The sequence below is a fragment of the Chlorocebus sabaeus genome, chromosome 4, assembly GCF_047675955.1.
Source record: "Chlorocebus sabaeus isolate Y175 chromosome 4, mChlSab1.0.hap1, whole genome shotgun sequence".
Taxonomy (NCBI): domain Eukaryota; kingdom Metazoa; phylum Chordata; class Mammalia; order Primates; family Cercopithecidae; genus Chlorocebus; species Chlorocebus sabaeus.
In genome coordinates, this window is record NC_132907.1 from 62,702,665 (window position 1) to 62,730,590 (window position 27,926).

At 46.6% G+C, this 27,926-nt stretch overlaps 1 protein-coding gene and 1 pseudogene across 3 annotated transcripts in view; both read right to left on the minus strand.

The window, feature by feature from the left end:
- Positions 1 to 27,926, minus strand: part of PDZD2 (PDZ domain containing 2) — a 472,427-nt gene that overhangs the window by 237,781 nt on the left and 206,720 nt on the right. Inside the window, exon 1 of one of the 3 annotated variants that reach the window (XM_007961289.3) lies at positions 14,844 to 15,634. The exons of the other annotated variants lie outside the window; for them this stretch is intronic. The gene's annotated coding sequence lies outside the window, so the exon portion shown is untranslated. Of the gene's footprint in view, positions 1 to 14,843; positions 15,635 to 27,926 lie in introns of those variants that run through there. 3 annotated transcript variants of the gene reach the window in all.
- On the minus strand, positions 21,312 to 27,679 carry LOC140711607 (large ribosomal subunit protein uL18-like; annotated as a pseudogene).

A 27,926-nucleotide genomic window follows, 5' to 3' on the forward strand; every position in this document is an offset into this window, starting at 1 on the left:
GGTGGGAGAGTATCATCGGGGAGGCTCCTGGGCAGCTATGAGGGCACGAATCCTCCCAGACACCATCACCACCTTCTGCAGGGGGTCAGACCCACCCTCTCTGCCCTCAGATGCCCGAGCCAACAGCAGGAATTAAGACTCTGAGCTCAGCTGCAGCACTGCTAGAAGGCACTGCCGATAGCAACAAGAGCCAGAGAGGGCTGTAAGAGACAGAGAATTTTCTGGAACATCCTGAAGAAAGGCGTAATACCTCGGGATCTTCAAGGGAGTCCCCGTCATTACCTATTTCAGTGACTGAAGTGGGAAGGACAATGGACAATATTCCAAGCTATAAAAGATGCTCATCGCAGCCAATACATTTCTTTTTTCTCTTTTGAGACGGAGTCTTGCTCCGTCGCCCAGGCTGGAGTGCAGCGGTGCGATCTCAGCTCACTGCAACCTCCACCTCCCAGGTTCACGCCATTCTCCTGCCTCAGCCTCCTGAGTAGCTGGGACTACAGGCACCCGCCACCATGCCCGGCTAATTTTTGTATGCAGTCAATACATTTCTGTTCCAAGGGGTGGGGGAGGCAGAAAAAAAGAGATGGACAGTGCTGATGAATATACGTCACAGGGACAATGAGTCAGGAAGGAGAGGAAGCCCAAGCGGTGAGGACTGAGAAGGGTGGCTGGAATTAACCACAGAGAGCACAGGTTCCTCCTGCACAACTGACCAAGTCCAGCCTCTCACCAGTATACGTGAATGGATTTGTTCTGAAGGAAGATACAGACAGAGCATGTCTGGAACTTTGATAGTTACAACATGAAAGATGGGGATTTGCCTCTTTCTCTTTGGGATTTTCTCCATTAAGAAAACTGACCTTTGGCTAGGCACAGTGGCTCATGTCTGTAATCCCAGAACTTTGGGAGGCTGAAGCGGGCAGATCATTTGAGGCCAGGAGTTCAAGACCAGCCTGTCCAACATGGCAAAATCCCATCTCTGCTAAAAATAAAAAAGTTAGCCAGGAGTGGTGGTACACACCTGTAATTCCAGCTACTCTGGAGCCTGAGGCAGGAGAATCTGCTTGAACCCGGGAGGCGGTGGTTCCAGTGAGCTGATATCATGCCACCGCACTCCAGCCTGGGTGACAGAGCAAGACTCTGTCTCAAAAACAAACAAAAAAAACCTCACCTTTAACACAAGCCTCATTTTATGAATGAGCAAAATAATTCAAGGATGTTAACAATTGGCTCCAAAGTGACAAAACCCATCAGAAAAAGCAGCAGCAGCAGACCCAGCACGAGGGGCTCAGGAGTTAAATTTTATTAAGGGCATCCATGGTCGGCATAGTAATGAACTCTATGCGCAGTCCCTCACTCACTCCATCCTCACCACGAACCTATGAGGGAGTGACAAACTTTATCCCCACTTTACAGTTGAGAAAAGCAAGGCAGGGATGCTAACTAGCTCTTCCCAAACTGACATGGGACAGCTGTGTTTATTTATTGATTATTTATTTATTCAGAGACAGTCTCGCTCTGTCACCCAGGCTGGAGTGCAGGTGGTGCAATCTTAGCTCACTGCAACCTCTACCTCCCAGGCCCAAGCGATTCTCCTGCCTCAGCCTCCTGAGTAGCTGAGAATATAGGCACATGCCACCAGACCCAGCTAATTTTTGTAGTTTTAATAGAGACAGGGTTTCACCATGTTGGCCAGGCTGGTCTTGAACTGCTGACCTCGTCATCCACCCACCTCAGCCTCTCAAAGTGCTGGGATTACAGGTGTGAGCCACCACACCTGGCCAACAGCTGCATTTAGAATAATATTCCTTCACTGAGATGGTTTGTGTGTCGGGCTCAGACAAAGGTCACTTCGTGACACACCACCTTACATTACCTGTGCAACACAGGGTATGTCAAGGCCCTTCTGAGCCTCAGGTCCAGATCTACAAAATAACCCTCTGCTATCTAGGTGTCAGATCCCCCAGTTAAAACTCCAAGCACAAATCCTGACAAATAGCAGGCACTCAGTAAAGGTTACCAGCTCCCCCTGCCCTGCCCTGCCCCACCCCTGCTGCCTTCCTTTCCCTAATCTTCCCAAACCTATGTCTCATAGGTATGGGTAGGGATTTATCAGGACTCTGGCTGACAACACATATGTAGAAGAACGTAACACGTGGAGGGCGGAACACTTTATAACTGGGATTCACCTCATCACATGCAGACCTAGGCTTGCTCAGGCAGTCTAATTGGCTTTGTGTCTCTTCATTAAGGAAAGGCTTTTTCTTGTCCATCTGAATCCAACTTGAAGCTGTAAATTTAGTGGAGTCAAAAGTTTTTGATTTTGTAGGGGATACCTGATACCCTGGTCATTGAAATAAATACAGACCCATGAAGGGCCAAACCAGAAGCAGCACCAATCCCCGTGCAGCAGCAAAGGCCTCCCAGAGAAAGGCTCTGCCAGCAGCCCTCACCTGGCCTGAAGGAAACCACTTCTGCAGATGAGGGCTGAGGCTCTGGCTCCAAAAACCACATAACTTATAACTCACCCAACCCAATCCTAGCACCTCATACACCCACATAAAATGCTGCTCTGAAGTTTAGAGGAGGAGAGATGCTCCAAAGCAGCGGTGGGCTGGTCTGGATAGCCCCCAGCTGTATACATTGGGGCTGTGTTGAAGTCTAGGTTGGAATCTGCTGTCTGCATCCCATTAGGTTTTTTTATGAGCTCAGAGCATGACTATCTGGTTTGCATTTGCAGCCAGAGGGAAGCAATAAAGAACAGCAGAGAAGCTTTTTAAAGGATACCTGGTGGAGGTTAGCTGCACCAGAAAGCACCCAGGAAATGACCAGGTGGTGTCATCAGAGCAAAACGAGGAAAGAACTCCAGGCAGAGTCAAAGCATGGAGGTCTGGTACCATCCACGGCATTTACTGTGCTCCAGACAAAGCCCTGAACCTCTTGAGCTGAACTTCACCTTCAAAGGATGAAGCTGGATTAGACATGATCCGAGATCCCTTCTAGCTAGAAAGTTCTATTATTTCAGTCCCTTAAGGAACCCCTGACTCTGAAAAACATGACAGCTAATTGCTGGCAGTGTGTTGCCTGTAACTGGCACTCAGTAATTGCTTACTGCATGAATGAACCGACACCGATAAGGGCACAAATGACAGTTATGAAAATTTGCTAATAGTCACAGATATGATACCTGCATAGGGACTAGAATCCAAAATGCTGGGTCCCAAGAACACAGAAACAGGTGCCTCTCCCACAGGACAGCATGGCCAACATCAGGTCAGCTGGCAGGGTCAGTGGCTTTCGGTCTTCCCTTTCTCTTCTTTTTTTAAAAAATAATTTGCACACTTGTGGTATGATGCCTTTAAGGGTGGTGGGAGAGTATCATCGGGGAGGCTCCTGGGCAGCTGTGAGGGCATAAATCCTCCCAGACGCCATCACCACCTTCTGCAGGGGGTCAGACCCACCCTCTCTGCCCTCAGATGCCCGAGCCGACAGCAGGAATTAAGACTCTGAGCTCAGCTGCAGCACTGCCAGAAGGAACTGCCAACAGCACTAACACTAAACACACACATGCACTTCAATATGTATGTTATTATTCTACTTCAAGAGCTGCCATCCTGAGGCTGGGTGCGGTGGCTCACGCCTGTAATCCCAACAATTTCAGAGGCCGAGGTAGCCCGATTGCTTGAGTTCAGGAGTTGGAGACCCGCCTGGACAACATGGCAAAACTCCATCTTCACAAAAAAGACAAAAATTAGTCAGGTGTGATGGCGCCCACCTGCAGTCCCAGCTCGTGAGGCTGAGGTGGGAGAACTGCTTGAGCCAGAGAGGCAAAGGTCACAGTGAGCTGTGATTGCACCACTGTATTCCAGCCTTGGCAACAGTGAGACCCTATCTCAAAAAAACCAAAACAAAATAAACCCAGGGGATTAAAAAAAAAAAAAAAAGGCTGAGGCAGGAGAATGGCGAACACGGGAGGCGGAGCTTGCAGTGAGCCAAGATTGTGCCACTGCACTCCAGCCTGGGCGACAGAGCGAGACTCCGTCTCAAAAAAAAAAAAAAAAAAAAAGTTGCCACTAGACACAGGTGGCTCACACCTGTAATCCCAGCACTTTGGAAACCTGAAGCAGGATTGTTTGAGCCCTGGAGTTCACAACCAGCCTGGGCAACACAGGGAGATCCCATCTCTACAAAAAAATAAAAATGAGCTGAGGTGGTACACACCTGTGGTCCCAACTACTTGGGAGGTTCAGGTGGCAGGATCACTTGGCTCTGAGAGGTCAAGGCTGCAGCGAACCGTGATAGTGCCACTGCACACCAGCCTGGGAGAAAGAGCAAGAACTTATCTCAAGAAAAGCCAAAAACAAAACAAAAACAAAAAGAGTTGCCAATTCTTGTAACCTCTATGTCAAACAGTGTAACACACTGTAGGGAGAAGGCTGAATCATCTTCCTCCTCCCGCAGGACTCATAATCTATTGGAAAGGACAGAATAGACACAAGATGACAAATCTCAGCCAGGCACGGTGGCTCACACTCGTAATCCCAACACTTTGGGAGGCTGAGGCAGGCGGATCACGAGGTCAGGAGATCGAGACCATCCTGGCTAACAGGGTGAAACCCTGTCTCTACTAAAAATACAAAAATTAGCCAGATGTGGCGGGCGCCTGTAGCCCCAGCTACTTGGGAGGCTGAGGCAGGAGAATGGCGTGAACCCGGGAGGTGAAGCTTGCAGTGAGCCGAGATTGCGCCACTGCACTCTAGCCTGGGCGACAGAGCGAGACTCTGTCCCAAAAAAAAAAAAAAAAAGACAAATCTCACATAAGATACAATTCGGATGGGCACGGTAGCTCATGCCTGTAATCCCAGCACTCTGGGAGTCTGAGGTGAGTAGATCACCTGAGGTCAGGAGTTGGGAGACCAGCTTGGCCAATATGGTGAAACCCCGTCTCTACTAATACAAAAATTAGCCAGGTGTGGTGGTGCATGCCTGTAATCCCAGCTACTCAGTAGGCTGATGTAGGAGAATCACTTGAACCTGGGAGGCAGAGGTTGCAGTGAGCTGAGGCCCAGTAGGCCTGGGCGACAAGAGCGAAACTCCGTCTCCAAAAAAAAAAAAAAAAAAGGATACAATTCAAATTCAAATTCAGATGCAGTAAATGTAACTGGCACTTTAGAGCCAAGCATGACAATTAAGATTATATATGAGAAAAAAATGGACATAGACTATCAGCCAGAGTCCAGCAGGAAACAGAAGGCACACTGAAAAGGTTTCAGTGGAGACTGTTTTAGGCAGGGACTGTTTACAGAGGTGCAGATAGGAGACAGGCAGAGTGCAGCACCCCGGGGCTAGCAACAACAGCAGGGAAACTGCTAGGGCCTCTAGGTCTGCAGAGCATGGGGGAGGAAGCAGTATTACCAGACTATGCAGGAACTGGAGCAAGGAAAGTGAGTTGCCTCAAGTGCTTAGAAGAAATCTGCCGTCGTCAGAACCCCAGCAAGGTTAGAGGGACTGAGAGGGAGATAAATACCCAGATGCTCTTTCTTCCTCCTCTGATCCTCTGCCAGTGCCTCCCATTGGCTGAACCCAACCAGAAACAGAAAAAGCAAGGACCAGATGCTGCAGCTCACAGACACAATCCTCTTAGTACAGAGAAGTCTGAGAATGAATTGGGGGCAGGGAAAGAAATGACAACACATACAGAACTGTAAGTTACACTCACACACACATATATATCTGGTATGTATTTGGGACAAATGTCTTTTGACTTTTTTTAAAAAAAATTATGTGTTCTACAAAAGGGCTTCATCATAGGATTAATCTAAATGGAAATATCGAGGTCTTATAACATATCTCAAATGTAAGTTACAAAAACAGAAATTTATGTGTAGATTTCTTTATGTGTAAACTTCCACAGAATGCTTATATTGTTTAAGGAATGGTATATTTATTTACAGAGGGGCTGACAAGTGAAACTGCTAAGACAACAGCCCACTAACCAGACAAAATTGTCTCTAACAGTTTTCCTTCATCCCCTATCCCCACAAGCTCACCCATTTCCAACTCCAAACTTTGCACCCTAATGCATTTTTCCACTTACATTTTCTATCAGTTGGCAATTAAAACAAGCATCTCAGAGGTCAGCCAAAAGTCCTAACAAATGAAAGAGCCAGATATATAATCTCTAGATTCAAAAGTGTAGTAAGACATGTGAGAAGAAACCACCTGGAAAACCACGCTAGGCAGGCACCACTTCAGGGATGCACATTTCAAGTGGCAATTCCCTGCCAACTAATGCTTAACAGGAACTCCTGGGAAAAGTTTAAAAAATATCAGTGCTTCCAAAATGCCATCTACTTTTGTGCTGAGTTCTGTTGCTGGCAATGGGAATCTGGAACTGGGATGATTAGGGCCTCTCTGAAGGTTAGGGGGGTCAGGAAGATGGAGAAGTAACAGAACAGTCAAAAAAAGGTCTCATGGCTGGGCACAGTGGCTCACGGCTGTAAGCCCAGCACTTTGGGAGGTCAAGGCAGGCAGAATCACTTGCAGTCAGGAGTTCGAGACCAGCCTGACCAACATGGGGAAGCTCCATCTCTACTAAAAAATAAAAATGAAAATTGGCCGGGCACCATGGCTCATGCCTGTAATCCCAGCAGGCATGGGATTGACGCCTTGGGAGGCTGAGGCAGGCAGATCACAAGGTCAGGAGTTTGAGACCAGCCTGGCCAACATGGTGAAACCCTGTCTCTACCAAAAATACAAATAAATTAGCTGGCCATAGTAGCGCATGCCTGTAATCCCAGCTACTTGGGAGGCAGGAGAATCACTGAACCCAGGAGGCAGAGGTTGCAACGAGCCGAGATCAGGCCATTGCACTCCAGCCTGGGGGAAAGAGCAATGCTTTGTCTTGGAAAAAAAAATAATAATAAAAATTAGCTGGGTCTGGGGGCATGAGCCTGTAATCCTAGTTACTAGGAAGGCTGAGGTAGGAGAATTGCTTGAACCCGGGAGGCGGAGATTGCAGTGAGCCAAGATTGCACTACTGCACTCCAGCCTGGGGAACAAAACTCATTCTCAAAACAAAACAGTCTCATGGTTATCTCCCAATTAATGACCGCATGTCTCAGATATTCTAGCCCATACTACTTAAATGTCCAGTCCTGGGGATGTAGATGTGCAAATTATGGTCCTTCAACTCAATGGGAAAATACGCTGCCATTAAAATTAGTGAGTCGGCCTGGCATGGTGGCTCACGCCTGTAATCCTAGCACTTTGGGAGGCCGAGATGGGTGGATCATCTGAGATCAGGAGTTTGAGACCAGTCTGGCCAACATGGCAAAACCTGTGTCTCTACTAAAAATACAAATATTAGCTGGGTGTGGTAGAGCGCACCTGTAGTCCCAGCTACTCAGGAGGCTGAGGCAGGAGAATCGCTGGAACCCTGGGGTGGATGTTGGGGTGAGCTGAGATTGTGCCACTGCACTCCAGCCTGGGCAACAAAGCGGGACTCCATCTCAAAAAAAAAAAAAAAGAGTCTATTAACATGAGCAATCCTTGTGTTGTTCATTCACAATAATGTTTGAATACCAATTGTTTATCACAGATGGTGTAGGGTGTTCAGGATGTAATGATGAACTGTATAGTATAAGGCATATATATTATACAGTATAGAACAGGCTCTGATGGCCTTCCATTCATAAAAGTGACTCAAATCATTGCCACTTGAGTCAGATCGGAAAACACAGGAAGAAACAGGGTACTTTCTCCGGCATTCTGGTCTTCCTGACAGCACCGAGCACTTCCGGAGCTTGTTTCATCTTCAAAACTTCCCAAAGTCTGGGAGGCACAAAGGGTGGAAGACGGAGGAAACCATACCAAGTCTGCAGGCAGACTTTTCAGCCTCCACAGTCCTAGGAGGGAGTGAAAACTAGCGCTTGCCTCTTCACAAGCAGGAGCACGAAGTGTCTTCAGCACTGTGTCATTTAGAAGCAGCCCTCACTTCAGTGACAGCCCAGGATGTTTGCTCCCTGGGTTCAGCCGGTCATCTCCAAAGCAAGGAACTCCCCCTTTTCCCCAAATGTCTCAATAGTTATTCCTTCCTTTGAAGTTGGAAGAAAGAATAAAATTACTTTCATCTGCCTAGAAAATAGGCAGAGTAGAGAGGAATTCTACTTGGAATCAGAATGAGAATCAGAAGAGGAATTGGGGAGCTCAAATCTGAGTGAGCCCACGGTCTGCCTCAACTCTTTTTGGAGATGAGCGATGCATAAATAAATCTCCACCTGTATTACTTTAGCAGCAAATGATATCAAACCCTGACTCAAAGTGGCTTAAACAGGGAGGAAATTCATCATCTCACATGCCAGAAGTGCAGAGGAAGGGTGGGGCTCTGAGCTGTGCTTCTCTGGGACTCTTTGGGACCTGCTACTTACTCTCTCCTGCACAGTGGCTGCATCCTCAGGTTAGGGGCAACATGCCTACACCAGTTTACACAGCAACACAGGGGGAAAGCAAAAGGGCCATGTATTTTGCATCTTTTTCTTGGTAGTGGACACACCTTCCCTAGAAACTCCACAACAGACTTTCCTTTACTCTTCATTGCTTAGCCTTTGATGGCGAGCTCTTTCCTATGCTTGTCTCTGGGGCGTGGAATGGAGATATGTGACCTAAACAGGCTAATCATCTCAGAGAATAACGCTTCCAAGTCCACCTGACCGCACCACCACCCAATGGGCTGCCGGTGAGGGCCGAAGAAGGAAATGGACATGAATATATTTCCAAGTGAACGTGCTGCACAGTTATGCTCACAGACAGAGCCCTGATAAACCATAGCATCAAATATGTTCAAAAATGCCTTCTGCCCAATACTCTGTACAGAAGCAGCAGCATAATGAATGATCCGATGAAGAAGACACTACCATGCCAACAGGAATGACCAACAGCCACCACTCTCTTCAGGGGCCGGGACATTTTAAGTGACTACTGCTGAGATGAAAGTTCAATGTAGCCATCTGAAATGTGGCCCCGAGTGGGCACCTGCAACAGAAGGAAGAACTGAGAAGGGGGTTCTGGGGCAAAGTTGGGGGCATCAGGCAGGGAGACTCATTTGCCAGTAAACACAATGGTCTGACATGAGTGAGGGTGAAGGGAGGGTTGCTGGCCTCTCGAAGATAAACAGAACAGGAGAAACAATGATTGCAACACCATTGTGGAAGCTGGAATGTAGACAAACTAGTGGTAACTGACTTAGCAGGTGGGAGAAAGCAAAAACCTAGCACAGCAGTGAGGAAAGCCGGGTTGGAATTTATGCCCTGGAATGCCTCTGGAATTGGAGGCAACGTGCACTGAGGTCGAAGAGACTCTAAATCACCTTAGCCCTACGTACCAAGTGAAGGCTGAAATTCTGCAACCTGTGTGCTCTGCTGTGTCTCGGCAACTCTGGACTCAGAGACACCAGGTGTAGCTGAGGGCAGGAGCTAAAAAAACAGGCAAACAAGACAAAGTCATCACACCAAATGGTTCAACTTCAAGTCTCCTCCTCATCTGGCTCCCAGAACACTGCAGCCAACCAATTCCCCTCAGTGTAGGGGATTTCTCTTCTACCCAATCCGTTTCCCCAGAGAACAAAGACTTCCCATTATCAGGTGTGAGTCCTCCAATGAAACCACCAGTGAGCTACTCCTACAGCAGAGGGCCTCCGTGCTAGCTGCATATTTCAATCACCTGAGAGCTTTTAATACTTGCAACTACCTGGGCCCCAGCAACAGTGTACGTCACTAAGTTACTCAGCAAATATTGTATGTATGGAAAGGTTCATGTGTGCCAGGCATTGTTCTAGATCGAGACATGTTCTATGTCTCCTTCTTAGTAAGAAGGAACTATTCCTGGGTATATGTCATCTATGTAGATCTTCCAGTTATCTTTTTAGTGAGTGATCAAAGATCATCAGACGTTTGAAAAAAGCCTTTAATGTGGAAGTGATTAAAAACCAAAAAGCAAACAAAAAACTAAGAGGAAATCTGAGAAAACAAAGAGTGCAGGGAGTAAAGAAATGCTTCAAAAAAGCTGTAACTGAGATCCACAGAGAATTGAGAAGCTTTTCATCCAAGAAACAGTAACAGATTATAAAAAGAAAATTTCAGATATTTTTAAGGCTTTCTTGGGAATTAGAAATATGATGACAGACATAAAAACTGAACATATGGGTTGGAAGACAAAAATGAGGAAATTTCCCAGGAAGTAGAAATGTTTTTTAAAAAGAAGATAGAAAGTATAAGAAAAAGGGTAATGTAACCACCCAACAGGTTCATTTTGCCTGCTGCCCAGACAGAGCCAATTTATCAAGACAGGGGAATTGCAATAGAGAAGTTTAATTGACACACAGCCAGCCAAACAAGAGAATGGGGTTTTATGACTCACATCAGTCTCTCTGAAAATTCGAAGGCTGTTTTTTTAAGACGAGATTGGGGGAGGGATTGGCTAGGGAATGGGTGCTGCTGATTGGTTGGGGATTCAATCATGGGGTGTGGAAAATGGTCCTCATGCTGAGTCCACTTCTGGGTGGGGCCACGGGACCACTTGGCAGGTCTGGGTGAAGCCACTAGTTGTCAGAAATGCAAAAACCCTGGCTGGGCTCGGGGGCTCACACCTGTAATCCCAGCACTTTGGGAGGCTGCGGCGGGCAGATCACTTCAGGTCAAGAGTTCAAGAACAGTCTGGGCAACATGGTGAAACCCCGTCTCTACTAAAGATGCAAAAATCAGCTGGGCAAGGTGATGCATGCCTGTAGTCCCAGTTACTTGGGAGGCTGAGGCACGAGAATCACTTGAACCCAGGAGGCAGAGGTTGCAGTGCGCCGAAATCATGCTACTGCATTCCAGCCTGGGCAACAGAGGGAGACTCCATCTCAAAAAAAAAAAAGAAATGCAGAAACCTGAAAAGACATCTCAAAATGCCAACCTTAGATTCTACAATAGTGATGCTTATCAAGCCACAAATCTTGTGGCTACTTTATCAGTCCTACAAAGGCAGTCTGGTCCCCAGGCAATAAGGAGATTTGCTTTGGGAAAGGACTGCCATCATCTTTGTTTCAAAGTTAAATTATAAACTAAGTTCCTCCCTAAAGTTAAGTTTGGCCTACATCCAGGAAGGAACCAGGACAACCTGGAGATTAGAAGCAAGATGGAGTCAGATCACATCGATTTCACTATCATAACTATTCTTTTTGCAAAGGAGATTTCAGTAAGAAAATTCGAGAGTCAATCCGTGATGAGGGCCTCCTTCCAATTAGGAGAAGGATGGAATTCTTTTTTTTTTCTTTTTTACTCTAGGAAACTGGCTGGGTGCAGTGGCTCATACCTGTAATCCCAGCACTTTGGGAGGCCAAGACGGGCGGATCACCTGAAGTCAGGAGTTTGAGACCAGCCTGGTCAACATGGTGAAACCCCATCTCTACTAAAAACACATACAAAAAAGGCCAGGTGCGGTGGCTCACATCTGTAATCCTAGCACTCTGGGAGGCCAAGGCGAGCAGATCACCTGAGGTCAGGAGTTTGAGACCAGCCTGGCCAACACATTGAAACCCCCTCTCTACTAAAAATACAAAAATTAGCTGGGTGTGATGGTGCATGCCTGTAGTCCCAGGTACTCAGGGGCTGAGGCAGGAGAATCACTTGAATCCCGGAGGCAGGGGTTGCAGTGAGCTGAGATCGCACCACTGCACTCCAGCCTGGGTGACAGTGAGACTCCATCTCCAAAATAAATTAAAAAAAATAAAAATAAAAATACACACACACACACACAAAACCAACAAAACTCCAGGAAACTGTTCAGAATGGAAGGGCAGAGTTTCTAGATTGAGAAAGCCGACTGGAAACCTAGTAAAATGGATGGGAAAAGACTCACACCAAGTTTTTTTTTTTTTTTTTTTTGTTTTGTTTGAGGCAGAGTCTCGCTCTGTCGCCCAGGCTGGAGTGCAGAGGCGCAATCCCGGCCCACTGCAAGCTCCGCCTCCCGGGTTCACGCCATTCTCCTGCCTCAGCCTCCCGAGTAGCTAGGACCATAGGCACCCACCACCACGCCCGGCTAATTTTTTGTATTTTTAGTAGAGACAGGATTTCAGTGTTAGTCAGGATGGTTTGGATCTCCTGACCTCGTGATCCACCTGCCTTGGCCTGATGGGATTACAGGCGTGAGCCACTGCGCCCGTCCCACACCAAGTCTTATAATGAAACTTCATGACAACAGAGAGAATATTAGGGGACAAAGAGGAAATCCTAAGAACTTCCAGGAGGGGATATCCATTCAAAGCATCAGCCTTTAGAATGACACCAGACATCTCAATGGCAATTCTGAAATCTAGAAAAGCAATGCTTTCTAACTTCTCAGAGAAAGGGATTTCCAACCTATGTCAGCCTTGAAGGATCTCAAAAAACTTGCCTCCCATGTCCTCTTTCTCAGGAACTTCTGGAAGGTGTGTTTTACCAGCAAAAGAACATAAAGGAAAAGGAAGACATGGGGTCTAAAACACAGGGGATGCTACATGAAAAAGCAGCAAAATGAATTCTAATAATGGTGAGAGGAGGCATCACAATGATGGATGTGCAACTGGCCTCAAGAGCGGCAGGCGGAGGACGACGGAGTTCTCATGAGGGAGGGACCCAGCAGGCAGTGTGTGCTTGCTAACTAGAAATCAGTGCAGAGTTGAAAATGGATGTCTTTGGGGCACAAAAGTGGAAGTTGAGGCTAAGCGTGCTGACTCACACCTATAATCCCAGCACTTTGGGAGGCTGAGGCAGGAGGTTTGCTGAGGCAGCCCAAGAGTTTGAGACCAGCCAGGGCAGCATAACAAGACCACATCTCTAGAAAAGAGAAAGAAGTGGAAGCTGGTAAGAGGTAAGGCGAGTGAGTATTGTCTCTTGTTATAAGCCTTGTAGACATATTTGACTTTTTAAATTTTTATATGTAATATACACATATATACATATACACGTATATACATATATACACATACACACACATATACATATATATACCTATATACATATACATATATATACACATACATACATAATGGTTTTGATAAGGAGGGAAGCTCACACTGTAAGTCTGATTCCAGAATGAGAACCCAGTAAAATCGGAAGAACCCCCTCTCTGAAGGGCAGAGCAACAAGCACTTGGCCAAACCTCTGGGAAACAAGACGATGAAGAAGGCAAAAGGGAAGAGCAGGTAGCGACCTTGATGTCCCAGGAAACACAGTGCAATGGACTCACCATTCTCTTCAATGACACCATCCCTAAGTGTGACCTGCATGGAGCATACAGAGATTAGCAGGAACGGCGGCTCAAGGGAAGCTCTATTACGTGCCAGGTGTGCCGCTGGTAAATTTAGGGACGTTGAGGAGGCAGAAAGGCAGTTTGGTGACTTTGCTGCTCTTAGACCATCTTCCTTTCACTCTAGATTAGAGGGAGGCTGACAATTATACCCAGCAATGCAGGCTCAGAGAGGCTGAGGGCCCAGATAAGCCTTAAATTCACTTCGGTTCCCGACCCCCATCACTTTTCCTTTCTTGTTTCTTTTGTTCGTGGCCCGCTCTGAGAACTAACTTTTTCTTCTTTAAGACCTGACACAGGCCACTTTCCCCAAAGGCCATCCTGTCTGTGAGTCCCGCAGCTGCCCCCAGGGGCCTTGGGTTTGACTGAAGATCCTGAAGGATTAACTGTGGGCGGGTCCCATATCCTCTCAACGCCATTAACATCTCAGCAAAAGGAGCCACCCAGGCCTACAGGTTAGTATTCAATGGCCAGATTAGCAGCTTGGGGGGAAATGAAGCCCTTGCAACTCACCTGCAAAGCTGAATTGAGAGTTGCAAAACAGTAGGAATGCAAAGTCTGAAACTACTCTATTTGTATTAAATATATTTTAATATTAGAAATGTATTTAAAGATATTTCTATATTAGAGTTTATTATGTCCCCTTACGATATCAAACTCAGCCTAGCCTATTTCTATGAAAAGCATTTGTTTACTGTTTACATTCAGTCTTTTTCTCCCAGACATGGTTCCCAGGATGACAGCTGTAGGTTACCTCCTCCTTTCCCTCCATCTCACGAGACAAGACTGACTTCATTTCACTTGTAGTGTTTATAAACTACCTAGTAGAGAGGAGCTACAGAACATAAAATGTCACTCTTTTCAAACATCCTGTATCTTTAAATATCTTTGATTTGTGGATCCCATAATCAAAACATTTTGTGAATCACTGGTGGGGCTGTTGTCCAAGCAGATTGTTTAGTAATTTGGGGGCAAAGATCTATCCCCAAAGGCGATCACGACCTCGTGTGAGATCATCCACAGTTCCCGCGGGTAGAGAAGGCAGCTTTGCTCCGCCTCATTCTCCTGCTAGCGAGGGATGGGGACAGTATGACAGATTCTCCGGGCTGCTGCCATGCCCCCCCGCTCCTACCGGGGCTTCAACGGCACAGCCCCCAAGGTTCTGAAACCGCCGTGGCTCTGGAGCCCCCTACTACCTGCCCCTCGGCGCACCCCTTCCCTGTCCGTCACACACACCCGGGGCGCCTCCTTCCGTCCAGCCATTGACAAACCAGCTCCAAGTCACTTAGTCCTCCCGAGGAACACAAACCGTCTCGCAACACGCAAATCCCCCACTTTAAAAACAACACACCCCAGTGATCCGGGACTCGAGAAGGGCAGACGCTTAGGTGGCCGCTCCGTGCCTCCGAGGCTGTGGCTAAATCTCCACGTTTGTGGATTCAGCCCCAATCTGCACCCCAACCTGGATCAGACCGGGAAACCTGAGGCTTTCGCCTCAGAAGCCGATTTCCTACCTCCACTTCTTAAGTCACCTTCGGAGGGTTCCTCTCCGACCCCCTCTCCGGAGCTCCTGGGAGTCTCCGCCGGCAGCAGCTGGGCGCCGGGTAATCCGCTCGCCGGGCCAGGCTCCGCGCCCCCGGGGCAGCTCATTAGCCTAATCACCTGCAGGCGGCCCCGGGGCCTGGGGCGGCTGCCAGCTGCCCTCCTGGAACGCAGCTCCTGCAGGACTTCCCGAGGGCTGCTCTCCGCCCGCTCCACGTCTGTGGGAGGACCCCCGTCCTCCCTCCGCGCCGCGGTGGAGGAGGTTAGGAAAAGCCTGTAATGCAATACTAAACTCGGCTTGCCACTCCCCGGCTCACTTGTCAAAACCCCACAGCATTCCAGGATCCCCTCCCCGGTCACTCCCCTCGCCGGGAAAAGGAAACCGCCCTGGGGAGGATTTCAGGGAGTTTGGGGCTTCTCATCCAGACACCTTTGTTTACACCGAGGGCTCGGGAGCTTCCTGGGGCAAACCCGGAGCAGTTTAGAGGAAAAAGCGCCCTACCCTAGACCCTCGCTTGCACCAAAAGTTCTCCCTCCGAGCCACTGCAAGAAGCTCCACCTCCCCACATCAATTCACTTCATGACCACTCCGTTTCATAATCGGCGGCAGCCTGGGTTCCTTCGGGGGTGGAGCCCCCAGCTAAAATCACAACCACGGCACGGGGCAGGATGTCAGGGAACTTTCCAGAAATCCCCGGTCAGAGCCTTTCTACTGGAGTAACCAAAGTTACCACCACTAAATTACAATCGCCGGTGACTGCACGACTGAAGCATTTCCTTTATACCTTCTCCCGCTCCCCTACCCCTCCCACCTTCTGTGGGGTTCAGTCAACAAGCCCTCCCCCAGGAGGCCTGAGTGGGCCAGGGCCCTGCAGCCATCGCTCCAGCTGCAAACTGATGAGGAAGCCCGAGCCACGAGGCCGAATTGTTTACATCACACCCACTGAGGCTTCCTGTCTTAAATTAATGGGAACACAAATAAGACAGGAAAAGAGTGTTTGCTTTTCTTAAAGCAGGGGACGGGGGCTGGCAGTGGGAGGGGGAGTCACCCCACATTTCGTTGCTTTTCAAAACTTCAGCTGTATTCTCTTCCATTTTTCCACTCCTGACACTTGTTGAAAAGTAAAAGCGTCGCTGGTGCCAAACCCCAAGCCCTTATGGAACGTCTGCTCAAAACACGTTTCACCTGGCTTCAAAAGGCATCCAGGGTGGAGCTCCCAGGGACCTGAGCTAGAGGTATGGAGAGTTCCTGGGGTTGATGGCACCAATCTCAGTGCAAACAAACTCACTCAAGCCCTGGGCCTCCCTCCCAGGACTTGCACAGGCAGGCACACACTCCACTCCTTGGGGTTCATATTAGAGTCACACCCCAGTCCCACTCCACCCCTCTGTCTCTAAGCCCTCGTTGTGGGCATCCAGCAGCCCCTAAAAGTGAATGAGCTTTGCAACAGACAGATCTGGTGGAATTCGAAGCAATTAATTATAATGGAGGAGGCAAAAGAAAGGTTCAATTCCAGTACCATTACTGCCACTGGAATGGGTAATTACAGCCCAGGAGGGGCCAACCCATGTCAAGCCTGGGCTGGAAATCTGCCCACTCACAGAAGCAGCCCCAGAGCACATAGTAAATAATTATCATTACCAGTCCTGGAATTACCCCTAGTTGCTTCATTCAGGTCGGCACAACAGCCAACCCAGAAACAGGCAAGGAGTGTCAGGTCATGGTATTCCTCTTTTGGAAGAACCAAAAGGAAACAGAACCCCAGGATAAGGTTTATTTCAAGAAGGTTTGGGTACTGCAACCAACAATACCTCATGGAGTTTAGGAGAATACTACATGTGCCCAGTGAGAGCAAGCTTTGTAGGCCAGTCCTCCAAACATCACAATTCCTGGGTCAAAGCAAATTAGGCTGATGATTTTAGAAAAAGCCAAGGGTATTAGAACGCTCTAACACAAAGTGTCTGGCTTACACATATTATAAGGGTCTCAGTGAATGTTGGCTCCTCCCCCTTCCCTTTTCCCACTCTGCTGCCAAGAGGTGGTAGTCTTTCATTAGCATCCTGTGTGTTTTATGGGAATTAAGTTCAAATTGAATAATTTTCTAATAATAATTTGAGCAGTGCTCCTTCACTTCCTTTCTGAGTGTTTTTTCCACAACAGTTTCCCAATGTTTTAACTTCTTTCTCCACTCCTTCGATCCAGGTACATAATTAATGATGTGCACATCAATGCTGTTTAAAGTAAATGTATGGGCCAGGCACAGTGGCTCACACCTGTAATCCCAACACTTTGGGAGGTCAAGGTGGGTGGATCACTTGAGGTCAGGCATTCAAAACCAGCCTGACCAACATGGTGAAACCCCATCTTTGCTAAAAATACAAAAATTAGCTGAGTGTGGTGGTGGGCGCCTGTAATCCCAGCTACTAGGGAGGCTGAGGCAGGAGAACTGCTTGAACCCGGAACGCGGAGTTTGCAGTGAGCCGAGATCCCACCACTGCACTCCAGCCTGGGCTACAGAGTGAGACTTCAACTCAAAAAAATAAAATAAATACATAATACAGTCCAGGCATGCAGTGGCTCATGCCTGTAATCCCAGCACTTTAGGAGGCCAAGGTGGGTGGATCACTTGAGGTCAGGAGCTTGAGAGCAGCCTGGACAACATGGCGAAACCCCATCTCTATTAAAAATACAAAAATAGGCCGGGCGCGGTGGCTCAAGCCTGTAATCCCAGCACTTTGGGAGGCCGAGACGGGCGGATCACGAGGTCAGGAGATCGAGACCATCCTGGCTAACACGGTGAAACCCCATCTCTACTAAAAAAAAAAAAAAAAAAATACAAAAATTAGCCAGGCGTGGTGGCGGGCGCCTGTGGTCCCAGCTGTTCTACTCGGGAAGCTGAGGAAGGAGAATTGCTTGAACCCGGGAGGTGGAGGTTGCAGTGAGCCAACATTGCACCACTGCACTCCAGTCTGGGCGACAGAGCAATGCTCAGTCTCAAAAATAAAGAAAATAAATTTTAAAAAAATAAAAATAAATGTATGGTTTTAAGTATAATACAAAGAAATATTCTGCCCCTGTCCTCATCTTTGTTGCCTAAACTCAGTTTGGGGCGTGTGTGTGCTGGAAATTGAAAATGGGGCCACACGCTGGACGCGGTGGCTCACGCCAATGATCCCAGCACTTTGGGAGGCCAAGGCGGGCAGATCACGAGGTCAGCTCAAGACCAGCCTGCCCAACATGGTGAAACCCCTCTACTAAAAATATAAAAATTAGCCAGGTGTGGTGGTGGGTACCTATAATCCCAGCTACTCGGGAGGCTGAGGCACGAGAATCACTTCAACCTGGGAGGCGGAGGTTGCAGTGAGCTGAGAATACACCACTACACTTCAGCCTGGGCAACAGAGCAAGACTCCATCTCAGGGAAAAAAAAAAATGTGACCACATCTGCATAATACCTTAATTTCAGGAAAGCTTTTGCATGCATATGCCATTCTCATCAGCAGGCCAGAAAGATACGATCTGGTACGTCTTTTCCCTAACCGGGGTTTCACTGCTGTCTGGAAAAGAGATCAATGGCCCAGTAAACAAAGGGGTGCTTAGAATGTGGTCTACGATTTTGTCTTGGGTCTGGTTTAAATAATACTTGAAATTGCTATATGCACACCCAGAGTCTACAAATAACATTAATTTGAGTGAGAACTGCTGATACATTAAGAGAATCCAAAGTAGCTTCCATACATTAAGGAAAGGGTTCATTAAAAACAGTTTAGAGTTCAGCATGATGGCTGATTTCAAAGTGGTATCCTCAGGGGTGATGATCAAAATGACAGGCACAAATGGGGCTTAATGTCTAGATTCAAGAAAAACTGACAAAGAGGTGAGGATCACAGCACATCATGCATTTAATAGGAATCTGCATGTTGCACTGAAAAGAAATAGGCAATGCAGTGCTGGGGTGAATTCACGTTGGTGGGAGTTTGACAGGAAAGGGAAGTGCCCCCCTTCTCCCTACCCCGTAATAAAGAATTTGACAGCAGACAGACTCTTACTGGTGGGTAGGGGGGAATGTCCAGTCTGATGCCTCTTATTGTAAGGAAGATGTGGAGACACTGGAAAGGTTCCAAAGGAGAACCTAAATGATTAAAGAGACAGAAAATAGAACCTACGAGGGGAGGTTAAAGGATTTGGAGTTGTTTAGTCTAGAGTGAAAAAAAGTACCTAAAGCAAACTTAACAGCCTTTTCCTACTTGAAGGGTTATTATAAAGAGGATACCGACCAGCTGTTCATCATCTCTACAGAGGACAAAAGAGGTAAGAGATTCAAAGTACAACGTTAGAATTTGGGAGGCCAGGCGCAGTGGCTCATGCCTGTAATCCCAGCACTTTGGGAGGCTGAGGCGGGCGGATCACGAGGTCAGGAGATGGAGACCATCCTGGCTAACACGGTGAAACCCTGTCTCTACTAAAAATACAAAAAATTAGCCAGGCATGGTGGCAGGCGCCTGTAGTCCCAGCTACTCAGGAGGCTGAGGCAGAAGAATCACTTGAACCCAAGAGGCGGAGCTTGCAGTGAGCCGAGATGGCGCCACTGCACTCCAGCCTGGGCTACAGAGTGACACTCCGTCTCAAAAAAAAAAAAAAAGAATTTGGATACAATGTAAAGATGACTTGCTCAATCCTAATGGTAACTGACTTCACCTTAGGATAGTCCCATCTGGTATCACTGTGCAATCTTCATGTATCGGACTCCATCCTAAGTGATAGTTTTGCATATTCAAGCAGAAGTGAGGCTAGAAAACTCCTTCTATTTCCTTCTAGAACTACAGCGTTCCACTGTTATTCCATCATATGTGGGAGTAAAGATCCTGAACCTCTATGTTCCCTAACTCACAAACAAGTTGCCGTGAGAATGTAACATTCCCGCAAAACATCGGACCTTTGTTTTCTTTATTAGGATGGGCATCGCTAAGAATATGCCCAACTGTGAACACTGACTAGATGATAAGCGTGTGTACATATATATATATATATATATAGAGAGAGAGAGAGAGAGAGAGAGAGGGAGTCTCGCTCTGTCACCCAGGTTGGAGTGCAATGGCACAATCTCGGCTCACTGCAACCTCCACCTCCTGGGTTCAAGCAATTCTTCTGCCTCAGCCTCCAGAGTAGCTGGGACCACAGGCGCATACCACCACACCTGGCTAATTTTTGCATTTTTAGTAGAGACAGAGTTTCACCATGTTGGTCAGGCAGATCTCGAACTCCTGACCTCAAGTGATCTACCCGCCTCGGCCTCCCAAACTGCTAGAATTACAGGTGTGAGCCACTGCGTCCAGCCTGATAAGTGTATTTCATAGCTTCGCTCCTGTTCTGTGTACAAGACGTATTGCTTTTTAATGGGTCTAAATAATTAGTTGATGATGATAATGATAATAATAGTTATGACTTATTAAGCTCTTACTGTAATTATATTGGGCACTGTGCTAAGTACTTTATGTAGATTATCTCAGTTTTTTGGCAGTAGCCCTGTGAAGTGGGTATAATTATTAGTCTTATTCTAACACAAGGAAACTGAATCACAAAGAGGTTAAGTAACACGGCTAATAAATGTTGGAGTCCTGATTCAAACCCATTTGGTCTGACTCAAAAGGGTGTGCTTAATCATTACACCACTGCCTCTTATCATTAGGTATTTGTAGCTATTCAGAGGGAGGAAACATTGCAAAAAGAATTCATGGCGCGATCTCGGCTCATTGCAAGCTCCACCTCCTGGGTTCACGCCCTTCTCCTGCCTCAGCCTCCCGAATAGCTGGGACTATAGGCACCCACCACAATGCCCATTTAATTTTTTGTGTTTTTAGTAGAGACGGGGTTTCACCGTGTTAGCCAGGATGGTCTCGATCTCCTGACCTCGTGATCTGCCCGCCTTGGACTCCCAAAGTGCTGGGATTACAGGCGTGAGCCACGGCGCCCGGCCTTTTTTTGTTTTATGTTGACAGAGTCTTGCTCTGTTGCCCAGGCTGGAGTGCAAAGGCACTATCTTGGCTCACTGCAACCTCCAGCTCCAGGGTTCAAGCGATTCTCCTGCCTCAGCCTCCCGAGTAGCTGGGATTACAGGTACCTGCCACCACACCCAGCTGGTTTTTGTATTTTTAGTAGAGACAGGGTTTTACCATGTTGGCCAGACTGGTCTCAAACTCCTGATCTCAAGTGATCTGCCTACCTTGGTCTCCCAAAGTGCAGGGATTATAGCCTTGAGCCACTGCGCCTGGCCCTTTCTGATAGGAGGGGTGCATTGCTATCTCCCACAAAGCTGAAGAATTCAAATCAAGGTTCACCTTTATACATTTAGTTATTCAGTTATAATCTAACTTCGCATATAGTAGGTCTTCTGTGACTGTGGGATGAATGAATGCAAATGCTTTGTGATTGTGATGCCCTAAAACACATGAACTGAAATGAGGTTTCCAGCATGGTGGTCAAGGCTCTGGTCAGTCATTTCCTTTTTCTCTTTCTTCAGCTGCTTAGTCAGTAAGTTGATTGTCTTCATCTGAAAACTCTTCATAGAAAATTGTTTGGTTTGGGTCTCAGCAGCCTGCTTCTGAGCTCTGAGGAAGCTTGCCTACTTCTGAGCTACCTGATCTTTCTTCTGGGCAAGGGACATTTTGGGATAGTTCCACCTCTGCTTTTCAACTTCTTTCTTGGGCTTCTTCTCTTAGACTGGATTCTCTTGCAGAGCAGCATGAGCCTTCTTATACATCCCCATCATGTCTGGAGTTACACTGTTCTTCATGTATTGAGAGAACGGTTTCTGGTAAGCATCTTCATCTTCCATAACACATGTAATCGGCAACATTCTGACACATGATGTGCTTCCAATGCACTTCTGCATTAAATTCGTTGCTTTCAGAATCGTAACCAGGAAATCGTCTGGTACTGCAAGGAATAGACAAGCCTCCATTCCCAGCTTCCTTCGGGGCCTCCAAAACTGTATTGTCAGTGGTAGTTCTGGCAAGGCCTGCATCCAAATAGCAGGTAAAGGCACCTGGCTGGTCATCAATGCTTTCCACATTGTATTCATCTCCAGTCACCTCCACTTGGCCTTCCTAGATCTTGCTCATGCCAAACCTACTGAGAAGCCTGCAGGCCAGAGGCAGGCCAGTACAATATGCTGCAGCAGAATTTGTCAGCCAACCTTCACACCAAATTTTGGCAGTTTGTGTGCATAAGCTGTGCAGACTATCATATCCCCTTCTACATGGGCATAAGCAATCTGACAAATGAGATCTCTGTTACGCGAACTCTCATCCTGTATTTGGGTGTGTTGTACTTATTTTTATCCTCTATCACCAAGCGTTTCTTAGCATAGTAATCAGTTTCACCCTCTTGTCATCTTCTAAATTTCACTTGGTATCTTTTAAAGTAGGCTTTATTCCTGACAGCTTTAACAAACCCCACCCTACAGAACAGAGACGCATGTCACAGCTCAACACAGACCTCTGGCTGGTCATTTCTGTGGGCTTCTTATCAGATGTCCCCAAAGAGCCTTACAATCCAATGTTTCCTTCAGTTCAGTATCTATGAGACAGCATATGGATGGGTCACATTCTTCCCTAAGGTCAACTACTTTTAGATCAAGACAAGATTTTTAACGAGGTTTATTGAGTGCTGTTGTATATCAACAGTAGATGATTCATGAGTGAAACAGACAGCAAAATGATTTTTAGAAAGGCAAGTGAAGCAGACACAAACAAAAAATAAAAAGCCTTGATCCAAATTACTCTAAAGGACAGATATTTTCCCATTAGGACAATTTATCCTGAATCTGTAAACAGAGAGGGGCATAATTATACAAGTGTTTGCTAACAGATCTAAACCTTATGCAGCTATAAACAGCTGAAGAGAGGAAGAAAGCGGAAATTCCCAGGAGAAGATCCCTGACAACATCCAGGGCCACTAGCTCTCCACAAACATAAGGCCCAGCAGTGGCACCAAGCAAAGCACGAGAAAAAACCTCAGGATTCTGACACAATCCACAAATATAACTTTGAATTGCCCTGAAACTAAACAATGACAATTCTATCCAATCAACTTTCGGCTGACACACAGGCGGGGTGGTGACTTATTGGTGTTCCAGATGTAGTTAATGGAAACATGATGCCCAGAATTAAAAAGGTATTCAGTAAATGTTGAGTGAATGGATGGATGAGTGAATGAAGTCTGAACAGATGCCCATGTCTCTTTCCCTCTTTGCAGCTCTGTTGGAAAGATGTCCTCAATGCTTCAAACCCGACCAGGCGTGGTGGCTCATGCCTCTAATCCCAGCACTTTGGGAGGCCAAGGTGGGTGGATCACCTGAGGTCAGGAGTTTGAGACCAGCCTGGCCAACATGGTGAAACCTTGTCTCTACTAAAAATACAAAAAATTAGCCTAGTGCAGTGGTGCACGCCTGTAATCCCAGCTGCTTGGGAGGCTGAGGCAGGAGAATCACTTGAACCTGGGAGGCGGTGGTTGCAGTGAGGCGAGATTGAGCCACTGTACTCCAGCCTGGGCGACAGAGCGAGACTCCATCTAAAGAACAACAACAACAACAACAAAAAACAACCAAACAAACAAAATGCTTCAAACCCAAAGCCACCACAGAGGGGCTGAACCATTTGACATAGATCCCTAGGAACAGAACAGTTCATGGAATCAGATGGAACCAGAGACTGGTTTCTGACCCAAAGATATACTAATTTGTGATCTTCCAGTGCACACAGGAAGGGAGATTGTGGTACCTATGGAACATCTTTGCAGGCCTTGATTCAAAAGCTGCTATTATTTACAATATAGATTCTAAACTCTATTTGAAGTCCAACTGAACCAGGTACTAAGTAGCTAGCATCTATGGAACATATACAGGATGCCAAGACCTGTTCTAAGTCTTTTACATATTAGGTCATTAATTCCTTTTAACAATCTTAGAATATGTACTATTATTACAGCAACCCATTTTATAGGCAATGATACTGGACAAGATTACCTAAGTAGCTCATAGTCACACAACTAATAAGTAGAGGAGCTGGAACTGAGAGTCTATTTGGAACCAGTGTTTGCTCTTAACTGCTACCCAATGCTATCTGTCCGGAACTTACTTCCTTCTACTTCTCTGCACAAACTCACTGTTTGTCCACAAATATGCAAAGAACATTCTAATCTCTGCAGGACATGTTCCCTGACCTCCCTCCCATTGTTACCTCTCTCTTCTGAGTGCTCACATCACTCATTCTCCAGGGAACACACTGAAACTTACTTGGTTCACACCACACCTCTCCAGATATCTCTGAAGTTCCTTTGGTGTTGGAACTGTGTGTTATATGGCAGTGTGGAGATGTAGTGGAATAAGAAAGACCTGGGTTTAAAGTCCAAATCCCATAATGATTATCCATGAGATTCTGGGTAGGTCATTTGACATTTCCTGTCCTTATATTTAAACCATCTGCCTTAAGGGCTTATTGAGGAGGAGAGGCTGGGTGTCTAGGATGATGCCTGATATTGTAAGCCAGTGATTCTCAATCAGGTGTTATTTTACACACCCTTTCCCTACCCCTGCAGGGACATTTGGCAATGTCTGGAGATGTTTGATAGTCTGATTGCTTACTGGCATCTGATGGAGAGAGAGAAAAAGAGAGAGAATTCTTCTCATCTCCCATTCTACTTACGTGGTAACAATATCTTCTTCCATTTCTACCTTTCACAGTCTTGAAAACATGAATAATTTGTGTGCAGTTGTATATGAGAAAATGTAAAACTGAACTGTAGTGTCCAGTCATCTTGAAGCATCTCTGGGAGATGTCCTGAATTAAACCACCTGCCCAAGCTGTGCATAACAAGACAGGTTCTTTCTTACCTTGGGCCTCTGAACATACTGAAACTGAGGTTGTCCTTCCCACTGTAACCACTATCACCTGCCAATTCCTACTCACCTCTCAGGACTCAGTTTAGATAGCACTTTCTCTAGGGAGAAGGTGACCCCTTCCCTAGAACATATTCAGAGCCCTCCTTGGTGCCCAAGTAGCATCCCCACTGCCCATCCATCTGTCTGCTTACCCTTGTAGACATTAAGCTCTTATAGGGAAAGGTGACATGGACCCACACTGTTTTATTCCCAGGGCCTAGAACTATGCCTAGCATATACAAGTGCCCAATAAATATTTGTTGAACAAATGAGTACAAATCAAGAGACTCAAATGCATTCGTTCCTACAACTACGTATTGAATGCCTACTATAAATTGGGTACAGAATTAGGCAATGGAAAAACAACTATTTGCACTCTAATATTAACAATAACAACAGTAAAAATAACCACAGTTAATGTTGATTGGACATTAACTACGTCTCAGGCACCATGCTTTTTTTTTTTTTTTTTTTTTTGAGATGGAGTCTGGCTCTGTCGCCCAGGCTGGAGTGCAATGGCGTGATCTTGGCTCACTGCAAGCTCCGCCTCCCGGGTTCACGCCATTCTCCTGCCTCAGCCTCCCTGGTAGCTGGGACTACAGGCGCCCACCACACCCAACTAATTCTTTGTATTTTTAGTAGAGACAGGGTTTCATCATGTTAGCCAGGATGGTCTCGATCTCCTGCCCTCATGATCCGCTAAATTTGCTTTTAATCCTCCCCCAAAAGCCCATGTGGCAGACATTATTATCCCCATTATACAGATGAAGAAAGACATCAGTTCACTCACGCAGCCCTTAATGAAAAAGAATCTCTGACACTTAAGTTCCCAGACATCCATTTACATGGACTCAGCTCACACCAAGAAAAGACGACCTGTGAATTCACTCATGAACTTTTCTGATGGCCATCACCTTGCCTGGAATGTCCCTACTGACTCTTTATTTTTTGAAACTTACTTTAAAATATTTTGGGCTGGGCGCAGTGGCTGACACCTGTGATCCAAGCACTTTGGGAGGCCAACGCGGGCAGATAGCTTGAGGTCAGGAGTACGAGACCAGCCTATCCAACACAGTGAAACCCTGTCTCTATCAAAAATCCAAAAATTAGCTGGGCATGGTGGCAGGTGCCTGTAATCCCAGGTACTCAGGAGGCTGAGACAGGAGAATTGCTTGAACCCAGGAGGCGGAGATCACAGGGAGCTGAGATCGCACCATTGCACTCCAGCCTGGGCAACAAGAGTGAAACTCCATCTCAAAAAAGAAGAGAGAGAGAGAAACTCCATCTCAAAAAGTAGAGAGAGAGAGAGAAGAGAGAGAGGAGAGAGAGAGAGAGAGAGAGAGAGAGAGAGAGAGAGAGATTACACTGAATTCAAGGAGGAGTGCGTCCCAGAAGACCAGCTGGGCAAAGGTTGAAAGAGGGGTGAGGAAGCTGTCACATGAATCCAGGCAGGAAAAGATGGTGCCTGGCCAAAGTGACTCGCTGTGGGCCAGCACTTCCCTTTTGTCAAATAAAACTCCAGAGTTGCTCTGTTTACAGGCTCTCTCCTTCTGCTAGATTGTCAATCCCTTGAGGGCAGATATTGGAATTCACTCATCTCTGGATCCTCAGAGGCCACAGGTGATAAAGTTCTCAGTAAAGGGTTGGCTGATGCATGTTGAACAATAGAATTCCTTATGTACAAAAATAATTTCCTTTTGCTAGATTCCTCACCACTAGGCCCTCGTCCTCACCCCTTCCGCATCCTCTCTGCCGTTGCTGCCTGCAGCAATTTCTTTTCACCAATTACTGTTCTCCTTTTACACTGAGTTGCTCCAAGGTATAGTGTGCTGCTCACTTCCTTTCATACAAAGCATAGACTTTGAATCTAGTCTTCACAGCCCCCTAAATATCTTACACTGCCCTTTCCTCCCACTGTCGCCCAGCTTATTCCAGTATTTCAGCCAGTCAAGACCTGGGCTTGGCTTAAAGAGCCCCCTTCCCAAACATCTTGAAAGTTTTCTAGTGGTGATCTGACTTGTGTGGAGTGGTTACTCCCTCCCATCTGATATCCTGTTTACTTTTTAGAAAACACAATCCTTTATTGTTTTATTTGAAAATAAAATAAAACAGGCCGAGTGCAGTGGCTCACGCCTGTAATCCCAGCACTTAGGCAGGCTAAGGCGGGCCAATCACCTGACATCGGGAGTTTGAGACCAGTCTGGCCAACATGGTGAAACCCTATCTCTACTAAAACTACAAAAATTAGCTGGGCGTGGTGGCACACACCTGTAATCCCAGCTACTCAGGAGGCTGAAGCAGGTGAATCGCTTGAAACTGGGAGGAAGAGGTTGCAGTGAGCTGAGATCATGCCACTGTACTCCAGCCTAGGTAATAGAGTAAGCCTATGTCTCAAAATAAAAAATAAAATAAAATAAAATAAAATAAAATAAAATAAAATAAAATAAAATAAAAGAGTCCCCCCATCTGCAAGAAGCATTCATGAACTCCTACTAACTGGATACAGAATCTTACCCAACCTTAATCCTATTAATACATATTCCTGTCAATTGCATAGGATAACGATTTTTCCATGGGTTCTCTTCCAAGGCATAAGACAAAAGCACCCTTGCCTGTACCTGCTCCATCTTCCCTGACATGGTTTGGCTGTGTCCCCATCCAAATCTCATCTCAAAATGTACTCCCCATGTGTCAGGGGAGGGAACCTGGTGGGAGGTGATTCGATCATGGGGGTGGTTCCCCCATGCTGTTCTCATGATAGTGAGTTCTCGTGAAATCTGATGGTTTTACAAGGGGCTCTTCCCCCTTCGTTCTTTTTCCTGGCTCCTTGTGAAAAGGGTACTTGCTTCTCCTTTGCCTTCTGCCATGATTGTACATTTCCTGCACTCCCCCCACCAGCCATGCAGAACTGTGAATCAATTAAACCTCTATCCTGTGTAAATTACCCAGTCTCGGGTATTTCTTTATAGCAGTGTGAAAATGGACTAATACGTTCCCCTTGCCCTGTTTCTTGCACCAAAGAAACTTGTTCTTGCTCACAGAGGTCTTCTGCTTTGACCTATTCCTGAGAACTGGGCATTGGGCAACGTCAACTCAGAAGCATAAAATCAATTA